This window comes from Ambystoma mexicanum, chromosome 8 (assembly GCF_040938575.1).
Source record: "Ambystoma mexicanum isolate Mex_15411 chromosome 8, UKY_AmexF1_1, whole genome shotgun sequence".
NCBI lineage: Eukaryota > Metazoa > Chordata > Amphibia > Caudata > Ambystomatidae > Ambystoma > Ambystoma mexicanum.
This window is the reverse complement of record NC_090929.1, coordinates 709,178,454-709,194,757: the sequence shown is the minus strand read 5'-3', so window position 1 is coordinate 709,194,757 and position 16,304 is coordinate 709,178,454. Positions and strand designations below refer to the sequence as shown.

Here is a 16,304-nt window from a genome sequence, read left to right as displayed (position 1 = left end):
TTTTTGATTAATGTCAAGAGGCCTGGGATCGGTCAGCCTTTACCGTTTTTAATGGCAGGGTTTACAAAAATGTGGAATCCCTTTGCTTCTGGCACTGCCGATAGCGAAGTCTCTTGAAGACACAAAATGTCAAAATCGTCAAAGCCTCCTGCTGTGTCATTGAATAGATGGCTAAACCCCTCTTGTTCCATGAGCTCAAAACCATATGATCGAAAATTGGCAGAGTCCTGGCATTAACAGGTCCTCTTAGAGTTAAGGGTGCCAGTCACCCAACCCCAGTTTTCTTCCTCTTGGTGGCTGCCACTGTTAGATGGGTGCACAACTATAACGCTTTTAGACTTTGCTTGTTGATCAAAGGTAACTTTGATCGGGCTTATATTCCCTGATGGCATTGTTTCAGACTGTGATACAATTTCCCTCTGGGGAACACCCTCCCCTCAAGATCTCTTCTGGGTCTCAGGGACCAATCTCTTTCATCATTGAATGGGCTGTTTTTTTTTCCCGATAGAGCCTTTTGCTGCTTATATTGAAACCCAGGGGCCAAAAAAGATCAGCAGCTTCCAAGAGCAAGCTAGAAAGAATTTTTGAATCTAGGTGCAAACAGACATAGTCGAATTTTCGAAGAGTTGGGAATTCGACTGCGGCAATGTCTCTGGTGTCGAATGCCTCCAGCGATGGGATATGATATAAAAGTCTCAAGATCTGTGTGCGATTCATACGCAATTCTTTGCCAATATTTTATCTATCTTCTTCCTTTCTTGAAACTCAAGATGTTTTTTAATTCTGGGGGATTTTAATCTTTGGCTAGGGCAGGATGGTGATAACTCAGCGGCAGAGTTGGAGACAGTATTATCGAACATAGATTTTGAACAGAAGGGTCACGTTCCTACTCATTGTAAGGGGCATATCCTTGACTGGGTTTCTACACTTAACGTGGTTACAAAACATTTCCGAGTTTCGGCCTGTCTGTGATCAGACCACTATTTTGTGAACTTTATGATGCACTCAGAATTCCCTGTGAAAAAGAAGGGAGCCCATACTCAAGTGATTTTAGCCAGAAACATGAAGAACCTAACGGTGGAGCACATTGAACCATTCTTGGGTCCAGCTCTTGCTAATTCCTCTTACTCAAAGTCAGTTGAGAAGATTTTGAATCTTCTTTCATCTACTTTGATAATATTTCCAATACTCTGGCACCCTTAAAAAAGAAAATTCATAAGGAAGTACGAAATAGCAATGTGTGGTTCTCCACAGAACTCAGGATACTTAAAGCTTCTAGCTTTAGGCATTTTTATGAGTGGAAATCTAATAATTCTTTGTCAACTTTGACACCCTATAAAGGAGCGGCAAACGCCTACAAATCAGCTATTGTTTAGGCAAATAAAAAAATACTTTAAATAGGAGAAGCCAGACAGCCCAATCTGACGTGAAGAAACTTTTCAAAATACTTAAGGAGCAGGAAACGCCTTACACATGAGATCCTAGTTGTGTTGTTAAGGATGCTGGCTGGTGCTCAGCTATCCAGGATGCTATGCACGGCAAACTGTGTGAAATTAAGGCAGATATTCCCACTAAAAGAGAGAGTCCATCGAAGGTACCAGCAGAGGAAGCCACGGCGGATTATGTCAGATGCCCTGTCATATCAGAGTTCATGCCGGGATTTGGGACTGAAACCGAGCTGCTTGAACTTCAAGCCAGATTGCTGGAATGTGTGGACAAGGGAGCGGCATCTATTTTGATGTTGCTGGATTTTTCAGCAGCCTTCGAACTGGTGTATCACTCCATCATAGTCACCAGCTTGAGGGACATCGCTAATTTCTGATGTGCAGCATCTGATTTGTCTCCTCATTTTTGAATAATCTGGACTGCAGAGTTTACTATGAGGAGGCAGAGGCTTTGCCTATGACGCTGAAATTTGGCGTCCCTCAGGATTCATATATTTCACCCTGTCTTTACAACATCTTTTAGAGCAAGCGAGGTGGTGTTCACAAATTACGCAGATGACATTTGAGAAATTTGAGACCCAGAAATACGGACCAGTTGATTCTCCCCAGATGCAGGACTATTAAAGCCACAAAGGGAGCATTTCAGAATGCAGCCACTAGAGCATGTAATAGTCTGCCTCTGGAACTCAGGAGCATTAAGTCGACTGAGGTTTTCAATAAGAAACTTTTCTATTTGTTTAATTCTTGGCTTGTTCCCTACCTGGTTCTCTTGTTTTAGGTCTCTGATTCTTTTTTGGTGTTTCTGTTGTTCATGCACAATATACATCTTTAAAGTAAAGTAAAGCCTGTCATTGACCTATGTAGTCTGTCCAAGTACAAGTTATTTAGTATTTCCCCTCTGAATTGAACAGCTGTAACCTTTAGGGCTTCTTTTCTCTTTATGGGGCTAGGAATAAGGCTCCTTATTAGTTTCCTTGGGAGTGCATTGTGACCTTGGTGGGGATCTTTGAGTCGCCGTCCCACCGTGGAACCTTTGGTAGGTCTCTCCTTCCACATTGTTCTTAGCGAGGTTTGTCATCCCGGGGATCGCTTTATTAATGGTCTGATCAATCTCATGCGTGGCGATTCCCACGGATCGGCAAGGAGCTCGATCCCCATCTTCTACAGTAGCCGCCACCTTTCTGCGCCTCTCCTCCAATGTCAAAAAACTGATTGTTGTGGGGGCTGCTGAATGGAGATTAGTAAATGGCCGAGGTGGTGGAGCAGTCGGCTCGTAACCATCTTCTTTCTTGTACACTGAAAGATCCAGAAGATCCTGGTCAATTGAATAAGTCTACACTATCCCCTGACTCACTTTTACCACCGAACCAGCTGCTGTGTTGTCCTCAGAAGAGCATCAATTAGGGTTTGTCCTCCTTTTTTGCTGGATTTTGCTTCGTGGATTCTTCGTTACTAGATCCAATTCTGGCAAATGGGGTTTGAGGTTTCGAATAAAGCATTGAGTACTATTTGACTTAGCTGTTTTTTTTTGGCAGTTGATTCTTGGGTTTTTTCTGTTGCTGGGGCAGGGCCATAGTAGGGATGGTTTTCCCCATCTTCTTCTTTCTTCTTCTTGAGTAGAAGAGTTCATAGGTGTTCTCCTCAACCTCTACCTCCTCAACCGGTATGTTAGCGAGGGGTGGGCTCTCCTACCCACTGATCATCATGCTACTATCTGTCGTTACAACTCCCATGGCGAGTATCCCTCGATTTTCAGACACAGGGTATCCTGGTGTGGCACTAGAGCCCGGATTTATCCCATCTTTTTCTAATCAAGCGGAGACAGATTTGATTGTGACTGTTGATGTTGTCAAGTCAACGACTGGCCCCTATGGCAGATTCTTTGGGGCAAGATTGTAGTCCAGGGGACATGTTTGTGTTTCTTTGGTGATTCCCTTAAGTGTTTTTTTAGATGGAGCTTTCCCCCATCTAAGGATCTATCTTGTCGCTTCTAGTTGGAGTTTTTTATTTACTCCCACTTCTGAAATGTGGTCGCCAAAGAGTTTTTTCAGGACACTTTCGGATGTAAGTTCTTTATCTAGAGGGCTCTGCAGGGAGTGGACAACGCCTCAATTTGTATCAGCTTTCAGTGGGTCATGGCCAGAATAGTGGCTTGGTCTTTATAGTTGTCATTTATGGCCTCGTATAACTTCAGAAAAGGTGCAAGGGAGATTGTCAAGGCCGACATTAGGCTACATTGGGTTTGTAGCGTAGTTGAGTTGTCTCTGCCTCTTGGGGCTCTTCTCTTCTTTTGTTCTAGCCTAAAAGCTTTGTAAGGACTGGGGCGTTGTATCTGTTCTGAAGACGAAGAAGAGCCAGAGACCGATTCAAGCGTCTCTCTAGATGAGTTGGTATTTAGGCCGGACTTTCTACCAGAAATATTGGCACTGAGGTTACTGTGCTGTCCATATAAATCTTCCGGAGAACCCAAGTCCTGGGTATCTTTTTGTGGCAGTTTTAACTGTGTTCTCATCTGATCTTTCCATCTATTTTCAATTAATAATGATAGAGAAGAAATATCTTTAATTAATCTGACATTTATTGCACTGGTTTCTGAGTCTTTGGCAGAGCATGATGCAGCTACGGCAGAGTCCCCATCCACACCGGCTCTCCCAACCTCCTGAATGTCCTCTACAAACCTTCTCTTCTGAACCAAAGTAGGGTTTATGCCACACGCTGGGCTTCCTTTATCTGAATTTTGTGGCCCCATGGATTGCTCTGGATTTACTGAGCTCAACGGTGGAGGCATTTTTGCCCTCCCCCGCAACAGGGCTCTCCTTCTGTTCAGAGAACGACTCCAATAGGTGCACATTTTCCAACAATACTTTGTCTAAAGGCTCATTTTCAAAGATATTTACGGCACTGTGTTTCCTTTGTCCATATCATGATTCTCTGGTGGCGGTGGCAGTCTTTTCATGAGAGGGAGGGTAGCCTTACCCTTAAAAAAGAACCTTAATTTTTCAGGCCGCAATCTGTTGATACACGTGCCCCCTCGCCCAAGGGACTGTGGGCGGCCAATTGAGGGGGTCAAGCTTAAACAGGCTACAGACCCTGATGGGGCCAACATAAAAGGGTGTGGGGCGGGTGTGACGACAATTGCAGGGGAGGAATCTCCTCTTTGTAGGCCTTGTGGAACATTGCAGTAGTCAATAGGTTCTGCCCGGCCATAACCGGGCCCACAGTCATGGTTAACAAATCAAGTGAGGCTAAGGACAGCTGATGATTAACAAACGCTGGCATAGAAATCGGGGGATCAGCATCAATGGGCTCGGTATCCTCATATTGTCCATGTGAAGCCGAGACATAGGGGTATGGGGGGAGAAGGTGAGGAATCGGGGTCTGCTACTTCCCCTACTGTATATGGATTTGCTGGATTAAAGTACTCAGCAGTAATGATCTTCTCAAACTCTGGCGCCTTGGCAGCCGTCAGCGGGCCCCCCTCCCCCTAGGCCAGATAACGCCATGTTTCCAGAAGGTGGAGGAAGCGTTCCCTTCGGGAGATGCATTTGGCTTCTCGTCCTTTGAATCACCTGCTCTTTTGATCTTCTGGAGTCCATCTCAAGCATGGCTGATTAAGATTGTAGTGCTACTGGGGGTTAGTATGGGCTATGGCGGGCTATGGGCTTCCATACTCCTGCACACATTCCCGTAATAAATCATTTGCAATGCAGCTCACAGCCAACAGACAGAGCCTTAAAGATTAAAGAAGTCTTGAGAAAGCAGACAGAGGTCTGGTCTTAATTTCCAAAGATACTGAATAAGGGTTATAACAAGCTATGTGTAAACCTCGTTTCCCAATATGATACTGTAGTGCACCAATGAAAGCTCAATGTTCGCTTTTGATGTATGATTAAGCAGCAAATAGGCAAGCAGAATGTACTTCACCCGCTTCTCCCGCGTAGAGTGTGTTGACTGCAGAGCAACTCTCTGCAACTCTCTGGCAACAGATGCGCGTGCTGACGCATTCTTGTGGCCCTTATCTAGAACTACAGGTCCAAGCAGGTAAGCGCAGATCAGACAGAGATTAGGCAAATCCAAACAAACTCCAATGACAATGATCATTTGTATGTTCTGTTCAGTAAAAGGCAGTAACAAAGAAACAGCAACAGCAGCGATAGGGAGACTATGTTGACTGCAGAGCAACTCTCTGCAGCTCCCTTGCCATGGACTATCAAATTCTCATACATTATCATCTTCATCTTGGTTTTCAGGATACTCACATCCCTTGCATTAGTATTCTTGGCCTTGTTCCAATAATCAGTTATCCCCAGCTGAAGAACACATGACTTTACGTGTACGAGCCAATTTAAGCTTCTCCCCCAGTTAAACTCATAACATAGGACAGAGCATTTCTGTATTTCTCCAGACCTTCGCCAGTCCAAACTCTCACCCAGAATTATATCATCTAGAATGAAATCTGAGCCAATACTCGATTATTGTCAAGTTCCAGCTGGACCAGGGCAGTCGCAGCAGACAGAGGCAAAAGCAACAATTTATTTTAAAATGTGTTCTCACAAATAGTTTAGAAATATTGGAGTGGCCCAACAATTCTGAGCCATATGTAGACAAAGGTATTGCTTGTTTGTGGAATAATTCCAAGGCTGGCGAGATTGCACCTCTGCCATGTTTACACAAAATGACAAAGTACCACCCAAATACTTAGTTAAGAATAAGGCTGATTTGGCCACCTGTGGCCGAGATAGTCAAAATAAGTAACTTGCTCAATGGTGGAGTCACAAACATTCAGTGTTAATAATCTCCCTTTCACACGTGGAGGTTTAAAAATCATCACTTTGCATTTAGCAATGTTTAATGACAAGTGTAGTTCTGTACATTTGCGATCAAATATAGACAGAGCATGTCTCAAACCCTGGGGGGTGGTAGCCAGAAGGACAGCATCATCCACGTAAAAAAGGGCAGGATAATTATCGGCATCCATCCTTGGACAGTCATGGCACCCTCGTGTCAATGCATCAATACTTTCTTGCATATATACATTGAATAAAAAGGGGGCCTGGCCACAACATTGCCTTACACCAACATTTACCCCAAACTCCTGGGCCTGCTCACCCCCCGACCCATATCTAACCTTGGCCTTGTTAGCAGAATATAATGAGCGTTTGATGGCCACCAGATAGGGGGGGGGCTCAACGTTTCAACAATATCTGCCACAAAACTTCTCTCGATAGTGTCGAAAGCTGTTTTTAGATCCAAAAAGACCACAAATAGATACATTTTCTTTAAGATAGGGTATTTGGCCATTTTCAGAAAATGGATAAAACAGTGATCTATTGCGCCCCTATTTGGCCTAAACACAGCCTCCAGGTAGCTAATCACTTCTTCATGTTCACCCTACTCCTGAAGATTTAGGATAAGCTTCCCAAAATGTTTGCCAACACCACACAGGAGGGAAATAGGCCAATAGTTAGCTGGAGATTCTTTATCTCTTTTTTTGTATATAGGCACTATTTTCACCCTACGCCAAGAGCCTGGCATCTCTCCGCTGGACAAAATAGCATTAAATAGTCTGGACAATGCAGGGGCCCATACCCTATCTCATCTTTAAACAAATCTACAGGGATCAGATCATATCATTGTTTTTCCAAGTATTAAGGGCAGTGACCACATCACCAACAGAAAATCGGAAAGCGGCAGGAGTTGGTGGTCTATAAACTGGCACACTAGGAGAAGGTTACGCTTCATCTTGGTAGAGGTTCGATGAACGGGTGCACCATTCAACCTCGCCAATATTGCAGGGAAAAGCATTCTCCCCACTCCAATTCTTGTCAGTGACCAACTTCCAGAAAGAACAAGCATCCCTTGATTGTAAGGCACCATGCAACTGAGCCAATTGTTCAGTAACAAACACCTCTTTTTTTCCTCCAAATTAAATCCTTGTATTTCTATCGTAGAGATCGCAGAAGCAATTCATTAGTCCCCAATGGGCTATTTACACAAGACACAATCTCCCTTTTAGCATTATAACTATAATAGGCAGCATCCCACCAACCAGCCAACCTTTATCAGCGAGTGTTTCTTTGCAACACGGCCAGGAAGAGATACAAGGGGAAATAAATTCACTTTAAGCTGCGCAAATTCTTGTAATACAATGTTATCATTGCAGTCTGAACCACCAAATGCAGCGATTTTACTCAGGATGGCCGCATAAATGGGTGATTACAAATCCTGTTTCAGTAAGTTAGCTCACCTAACCGCGTTACGAGAATGACCGGTTAATACCAGCGGTTGGGCAGTGTGATGAACCTTGGCACCAGCCACCTCCTTGTTATTTCCCCCAATTGTTGCTACCAGGGGATGATGGTCACTTTCTAGTCTCTCGGAGGTCACAGTCACCAATCCTGGTCCACTCTTTCCCTGAGACTAATATGTAATAAATAAGGGAACTCCAATTGGTACCACGAAAGGTTTTTTTGGCCGGCTGATCGCTGTTAAAACGGCCTTTACAAGCCTGTAAGTTCATTTTGAACTAAATTCACACAGACTCAAGGGCAAGATGATGCACATGACAAGGGGGGGAAACATTGGGTGATGGAATATCCCAAGCCATATCCTGCTCATCCCAAATTCCTATAAAATCATTGTGAGGTTCTAGTTGAAGATTAAAATCACCCACCACAATAATAAAGTTGGGGCCCAGCAGAGAGGGGGACAACCCATCAGCTAAATTCTGAGGTACAGTGGACCGGCTCCTCACCATTCGAAATCCATCCTATCGCAAATTGCTGCTGTTCAATCCAGGTTGTGATACGGTGTTAGGGAGCCACTCAGCACAGCAGGCGCTATAACCTGGGCATTTGTCCATTAGCTATGCCATTTGTATCAACCATTTCTCATTTTGCAAGCCCCTTTCCTTTCCCCTCCAGTAAAGTGCTTCATGAGACATTTCTCTTGTTTTGGCATAACAAGGCCGCAGATTTATTTTTACATATACATAACCACTGCAAACAGGTATTAAAATTTAGTTCCAAAAGGTGTGGCGACTGCTCCTCGTCCTGCTTCCCCCTTTACCTCCATATTGCTTGCAGGCACAACTCCCCCAAGGCCTTCGAGTCTGAGAAACCGCCTGCCCCTGCAGGTCTTTGCGGACTGGGGGAGCGCCGTTTGTTGGGGGGGAAGTTTGAGCCCCAATTGCTACCGCCAGACACCCCCGCCGTTTAGGCTCCCAGGAGGCGCTGTCTAGAATGGGCGAAGCCCCTTCCGGTTTAGCAATGGCTCATTCGGAGTCTTTGTCTTATCATAGGTTGCCACAACCCGCCTGGTCATCCTGCGACAACGACGTCCAGGTTTCCTCATAACTGTAGGGTGGGAGGGTGGGAAAACGAAATCCTCCGATTTTGGCGGGCGCCCGGCTGCTGGACGAGCTGCAAGTGTTCCTGTGCCGGGCGCCCGCCGCTTATGTAGCCCCAGCTCCTCCTTCTTCCTTTGTTGCCCTTCGCGGGCTTTTGTGGGCTTTTGGCGCCCTCTCCTCTGCTCACCTTGCCGCCCTCTCCCCTGCCCCTGTGGGGGGAGGGGCGAGAGAGCGGAAGGAGGAAGGCCCCTGCCCCGGTTATCGGGGTGCCTCCTCCATTCTCTTTGCTCACCCGTTCGTCACCTTCATAACCTGGGCATTTGTATCAACCATTTCTCATTTTGCAAGCCCCTTTCCTTTCCCCTCCAGTAAAGTGCTTCATGAGACATTTCTCTTGTTTTGGCATAACAAGGCCGCAGATTTATTTTTACATATACATAACCACTGCAAACAGGTATTAAAATTTAGTTCCAAAAGGTGTGGCGACTGCTCCTCGTCCTGCTTCCCCCTTTACCTCCATATTGCTTGCAGGCACAACTCCCCCAAGGCCTTCGAGTCTGAGAAACCGCCTGCCCCTGCAGGTCTTTGCGGACTGGGGGAGCGCCGTTTGTTGGGGGGAAGTTTGAGCCCCAATTGCTACCGCCAGACACCCCCGCCGTTTAGGCTCCCAGGAGGCGCTGTCTAGAATGGGCGAAGCCCCTTCCGGTTTAGCAATGGCTCATTCGGAGTCTTTGTCTTATCATAGGTTGCCACAACCCGCCACGCCAAAGGTGGGTTACCGCCCACCGTGGCTCCCCCTTTTCCTAGTTTGTAGCTCTAGAAGTTCCGTGTACACCTTGCTGCCCGGTGCCCGTCCTTCTATCCTTCTTTGACCAGGGATGTCACCTTAGCCAGTTGTGCCTGATCCTGGGGTACCTCAGTCCCACCCCACATTTCCATCCTCTCGCACCACCGGCTCCTGATTCTACCACTGCTTTGAAGCCAACTGCCTCCTTCTCTTCCAACCATCTCCTTACTAGGCCCAACTCTCCCAACACTCCGTGCCTGGTAACACCCTGCCCCTGCAGGTGTTTTAGGGGTGTGAGAGCGCCATTTGTTCGAGGAGGCTGAGCCCTCGTTGCCGACACCAGACGCCCCTGCCGTTTTTAGGCTCCCAAGAGGCGCTGGTCCGCTTCTGTTCCTTGCATTATCCAACCATCCCCTTCGTGGACACAACTCTCTCCACCCTCCGTGCCTGATACCTCCCTGCCCTTACAGGTGTTTTCGGGCTGAGAGAAAGCCATTTGTTCGAGGAAGCGGAGCCCTCGTTGCCACCACCAGACGCCCCTGCCGTGTTAGGCTCCCAAGAGGCGCTAGTCCAACTCCCGAGTAGTGGAGTCTATACACGAAGCTACTGTACGTACTGACTTGTCTTTTGGCTCAAAACTTATCCCCCTTTTGCTACATACTAGTAATGTTATATTGATTCCACCGAACTAACCCCTGTGCGTCAGCCCAATAAATTGCGATGTGTATTAGTAACTTTCGTGGCCACTTTCTGCAGCCCAATGGATAGCCTGAGCCCTCTCCCCCGCATCGCTGCCCTTGCAACTACCAGGCCCTGCAGTGATGAGGTACCCCACCATGACCCAACCTGGACAACCTGTTTTGTAGGGTATGTCCTCCTGTGCATCAGCCACTGACCTGCGTGCCCCAGCAACCTTCACCCCTGGCCACTTCATACTGGTGTTATCTTTGTTCCAACTTAACTGACCCGTGCACACAATCCCCAATAAATTGCGATGTGTCTCCATCGTGGCCACCTCAGCAGCCCAATGGATAGCCTGAGCCATCTCCCACGCTTTGGTGCCCTTGCAACTACTAGGTCATGCCGTGGTAAGGTACCCCACCATGTTCCCAACCTGGACCTCCCGCCTTGCAGGGTATGCCCTCTTGTGCGTCCACCTCGGTGGCCCCGCAACTGACCTGAGCGCCCCAGCAGCCTTTACCCCCTGGTCAACTAACCTATACCCTATACCGAGACACCAATTTCTGCTCAAGTATGACCGCCTACAAAGGTATCCATCTACCTCCGTGCCCTTATCGTGCTATCCCGGGGGAGGGACCAGTGACTCACTACGCGCAGCAGTGCCCCCCCCCACACAACCGTACCCGGGGCTGTCCCCCCAATCGCCTGGCCATATGCCCCCCTGACGTAAAGCCAAGGCGATCAACCCAGGAGATATCCCCGCACCCATCTCTCAAACCCAACAGTTGTGGGCTGTGTATACGCCTAAGGGGTACGCCAGGCACCATCCCCTGGCCATGCACCCTTCTTGCACCTGCTACCATCGATGGCTAGTGAATACCCCCATATCCATGGCCTTGTGCATACACCTGTTACCATCAATGTACAGTAATACCACGGGAAACCATATCCCGTGGCCATGCACTTACACCATGTTTGCACCTACTAGCCTCAATGGTCCGAAAATCCCTATTCGTAGCAAGTCTTCCCCATTATTCGTGAGGACATTACTGGAAACCAACTGATTACTTTTGTTTTTTGAAAAACCAATCCCATGCCTGTGTAATGACAGAAAATGTCTTCACTGTAAAGCCGCCATTTTTCCATTTCCAAACAATAGAGAGCACCTTGACCAATGCGTAGCAGCTGCATGGAATCCGCCTTACTTAGAAATGCGCATGGCAAATGCCTAAACGCATTCCGGGACTTAGTCTAGCAGATATACCAGGCACTAAGCCCCGGCCAGGGGCATGACTGCGTCTGGCATACCTTACTTTACCGAATAAAAGCCAATCTGATACCAATCCTGTGCCCAACTACCATTCCCATAATGCACCCAAATGGGCTCAAAACATTAGACGCAAACTCCTAAACATGGCCACTGGCCCCATTTCATTTCAGCCCGCACGTATTGCAGCAGTTCTTTAAAGCTGTGCCCGTACCTGGACCTCACTTGTAAAGGCACCGTATTGCCACAAAATCGCGCCTTAAAACACTAGCCTACCGGTGCGTTACAACTGCCCTATCATAAATTCCCCCGCACTTTGCTATTACGTCCCTGCTATACTTCTTAGTCCACATTTGTGCCCATGTCGCACCATCCTGCAACTCAGTCCTACCATCTTGCCTCGCGGCGCTCTGACACCCGACACCAGAGTCCAGCCATAGTGCTTAATAACCATATTTTGTCCCCCCTGCCTCTTGATGCACCCCCTAACGTTGGAAAGCGGCATGCCATAATCCTTGTAGCGCCACTGGGTGCTACCTGCCTCGTGGCGCTCCCACACATAATGTAAGGCGTCATTCAATACTGTTTATAGTGCCCTTTTGTAGTCCCTGCCCAGAGGCCTCCCCCATCCCTTGGGGAGAGTCGTATCTGCTTGTCCCGCCGTTGCATGCGTCAGATCTTTCCTTTTCGTACCGACAGTTTAAATAGTTCCCAAGGAGGCGTTTGACAGTAACATGTGTCGTAAGTTGTGCAATTTAACGACTACCGTACAGTAACTGGTCAAAACTCGCACAGTGAAGTAACACACCATAGTAGCTTCTACGCCTTGTCACTCTCTTGACGCCCTCCCGTGCCTGCAATACTAAACCAGTTGACCTCAACTACTACTGCCCGCACAACCGTAATGGAAGAAGTCATGCCCGCCTTTCTAGAGCCTCTTAATAATTGTGTATGAACTATGTTAGGTTACTCATACCATGCTCAATACCCAGAGGCCTCTATGCGCGGACGAACCTGGAGTGCTTTGTACCGTCCTGCTCCCAAGGTGAGCACGTTACCCCTTGAGCTATCCTCCTCCTTATAAAGTAAGAATGCCGCCTTAAAAACCAGATTGCCCCGAACCACCGCCGGATTAGGCGAACAGTTTCTTATCCATTAGGCCACCGGGACCACTCGTGTGTGCCGACCCACCCAGTGCTGTGCTAACAGAAACCACCTGCCTGATCTGCATGTTGCGGACAACCTCAGCTCCCAACTTCAACTTTCCCCAAAATGTGCCACCTGGGTGGGCATTAGACCGGTACCCACGTCTGGCCCCTAAGGTGCCATATGTACTTTACTCCGCAAGTTCTGCTGCAGCGCTTATTAATGTGCGAATCGGACCACTACTCCCACAATTCTTCCTTAGTTGTATACTCCTACTTAGTTCCACAACGAATGCCCTAACGCAGCTTAGCCCGACTGAGCTGTTGGACTGGACACCCTGCATCAAAAGCACCTAAAACCTTAACCCCTGCAGCAATTCCCATAAGATCGACCGCCGACCAGCTCCCTTATTGTCGTTTAATACGAGCGCGTACCCCGGAGGGACATACCCCCGGAGTGACGTAGACCCAGCGCGGAGATGTCGTGACCCAAAACCAAGCCCGAGTGTAAAATGGACACCCCTTTCCTTTTTATCAGGACACAATTCCAAACATAATACATGAAACTGGTGACAACTAGTATTATGATAGGTTATTTATAATGCGCTTAATACCCAGATGTTTCTAAGGGCGACCCAGGGACCGAACCTGTGTTGCTCCGTGTTTTCTTGTTTCCAAGTCGAGCACGCTGCCGCTGAGCTAGCCTCCCGGTAAAAAATTGTAATTTTTTCTCGAAACGCTTTCAGAATTTTGAAGTTGGAGCAGTGGCGCGAGCCCCCAACCTATCAGGTACAAGGAACAACACTTACTGACTGTGCCACCGAGGCTGATTTAACGTTTAGGTTTGCTTGTGTTGCAGCACAAAAATTAATCGGGCTCGCCGCCACATCTCGCCAATCGTTGAATGTTCCCTGCAAGTCTCCTCTGCTCCTCCTGCCTGTAACCGAGAGTGCGTTTCCTCTGTGTACAGCGCTCTCTTGCTTCCCTGGTAGCCTTGTGCTTTCCAATTCTCATACATAGGTGCATGTACCCATTCCACTACTGGCCCCACACCTACCTAGACACCACTAGATGGAGGAGAACCACCTGACCTCTAAACAGCTCAAGACGTGCACAAGCTCCACAACATGGTGAAACAGCAAGGCACAAAGAGCTACAGAACAAGTAACCACCTAATCCCTCGCCATGCACAGTCAGCATGCAGGCAAGATGCCCAGCCCACCTCGCAAACACATGTGGGCGGCATGACTCACAAGTTCATATTTCAATATAAAAATCCTGTTTAATGCCAAATTGAAATCCGACTTAGAACCCTATTCCTATACATCGACCCATGCAAACTGCTGAAGATTTCAATGTATAAATGGCCTGCCAGCCCGTGAATCCCCCTGCCGACAACAATGGAGCAGGCCGCAATCTCTCAATCCAAGGAAGGACTCTGCATGCAACCAAGGGACTGCCCTTAAGACTAAAGTGCCTTGGTATATATGCTCCCTCCCAAGAACACAGAGTTTCCATAGCGGCACACAGGTAACGGGGACTTTCCACTTGCACTCATCACGAGCTAAACCGCGTTTCTTCCCGAGTGGAAGTTCCCATTGCCAAACTCATTAGCACAGGGGTTATGAACCGAGGAGACCGCCCGTCACGGAGTTAACCCCATATGCGCCCGCCGCCGCATTAAAAGCGCTAAAACTTAAACCCCATTCTCCTATTAATCCGGAAGCGCACCCAGCTACCTCCGAAGCGACAACGGCGCGCATATGGCGCTATCTCCACCCCGCTCCTTACCCGAAGCACACTCCCCGCCGAAACACCATCCACTCCTTCGCTGGAAATCTCCCCGCTGGAACACCTCACTGGCCATCGCCCCAACATCGCCACTCCTCGTCCCTCTGTGTCGAAAATAGCACTCCTGCAGCCACAGCATCGCGGGATCACAGCCTCCCAAACAGCAACAACGAAGTCCTCCACTGGAAACGAAAACGAAATCCTCCGATTTTGGCGGGCGCCCGGCTGCTGGACGAGCTGCAAGTGTTCCTGTGCCGGGCGCCCGCCGCTTATGTAGCCCCAGCTCCTCCTTCTTCCTTTGTTGCCCTTCGCGGGCTTTTGTGGGCTTTTGGCGCCCTCTCCTCTGCTCACCTTGCCGCCCTCTCCCCTGCCCCTGTGGGGGGAGGGGCGAGAGAGCGGAAGGAGGAAGGCCCCTGCCCCGGTTATCGGGGTGCCTCCTCCATTCTCTTTGCTCACCCGTTCGTCACCTTCATTCGTATTAAATGTGCGTATGATTGCAGCGATTAACAGGCCAGGCAGGCACCCCCTTTCTTTTGTCAGCGAGGCATACAGATATGTTCAGCTATGCCCCTGCGAAAATGAAAAACACCCAAGCACAACAGTGGAGGCGGCAATATGAGGTCGTTAAAAAAAAAAAGAGAGACACCGTGACCAGGTGAGAAGAAACGGAATGAGGTACTTTCACGTGCCACGCAAGCCTGCTGAAAGGCCTGACACGGAACTCGAAGGGGAGAAAAGAAGAGGGCAAGTTTGTTGATAGCCTCTCATTTCCGAAGGCAACGTTATGCAAATAATGTCCACGGCTTACACGGGATCTCATTCAGCAGAGCAGTGAAGCCATTTAATAAAGCGACAGTCAAAGGCTCATTACATGCAGACCACGAATGCAGCCCAAGTGACACCGCCAGCACTGTACCTGCGTATCCATGGAAACAAGGCCCTCTGCACCCCATGGAAAGGGCCCCAGTTGGTCAGAAAGATAAATTGAGCTGGCTCATTTCATCCTGAGCCGCTTGTCGAACTGATATATGTGGAAAGCAGCAGTGCGCAGCTCTGAAAGTCGCCCTTTGTCTATTTTCCATCATTGTTATACTTCATATTGTGTCAATAAATTGTGTTTGATAGCAAAGTATGAAAATATTTCCGGACCCAGTCAAAGCTTTGCGGTGGCCTAGAAGACACCGCTCCCAAACCGCCCCTTCCCCCCCGCCCCGCTCCCCGGCATGGTTTCCTCATTCACAGCACCACAAATGGCCTCACGCATGAAATCATCTTCTGTGGGTACTACGCACAGGACATACCCTGCACCCACTGCCCAATCAGCTCACCAGGCATGGGCCGCAGCTATATGCCCTGGAAGTACTGCACACTGGGCATATCCTGAACGCGTTACCACTGCCGCTGTGCCACACACCCACCCCCACAGGACTCACAAAGCATGCCCTTCACCACGGCAGTCACACCTCTATTTTGAGAGACTAGAGAGTATCACCAAAGAGAATGCTGGCTTAAAAATGCGGCTGAAAACTTTTGAGTATAACAATGGGTAAAATGACAGACATGCACTTGCAGTCAGAGCCCTTCCCCCCTCTTTGATCCCAATGGGAGTTCACCTGCATTCATACTCTTGTGTTTATGTGGTCACTTAGGAACGGTAAGGGAGGTATTTATGATATGATATTTTATATGACGAGGCATAGGAGGGGAACAAGGGAGGACAAAACAACGATCTTACTAGTCCCAGTGACATTGTGAGAGGGGAGAGCAGGGGAGAGGGAGGGGAGAGAGTGCAAGGGAGAGGGGAGAAGTGGAAAATGCTGAGCACGGGATAAAAACAACA

The 16,304-nt window shown here is 48.2% G+C and overlaps 1 long non-coding RNA gene across 1 annotated transcript in view; it reads right to left on the bottom strand.

The window, feature by feature from the left end:
• Positions 1–15,313, bottom strand: part of LOC138472380 (uncharacterized) — a 29,077-nt gene extending 13,764 nt beyond the window's left edge. The window contains exon 1 of the long non-coding RNA XR_011268595.1: positions 14,465–15,313. This is a non-coding gene — a long non-coding RNA (uncharacterized lncRNA). The remainder of the gene's footprint in view (positions 1–14,464) is intronic.
• Between the last annotated feature and the right edge of the window lie 991 nt (positions 15,314–16,304).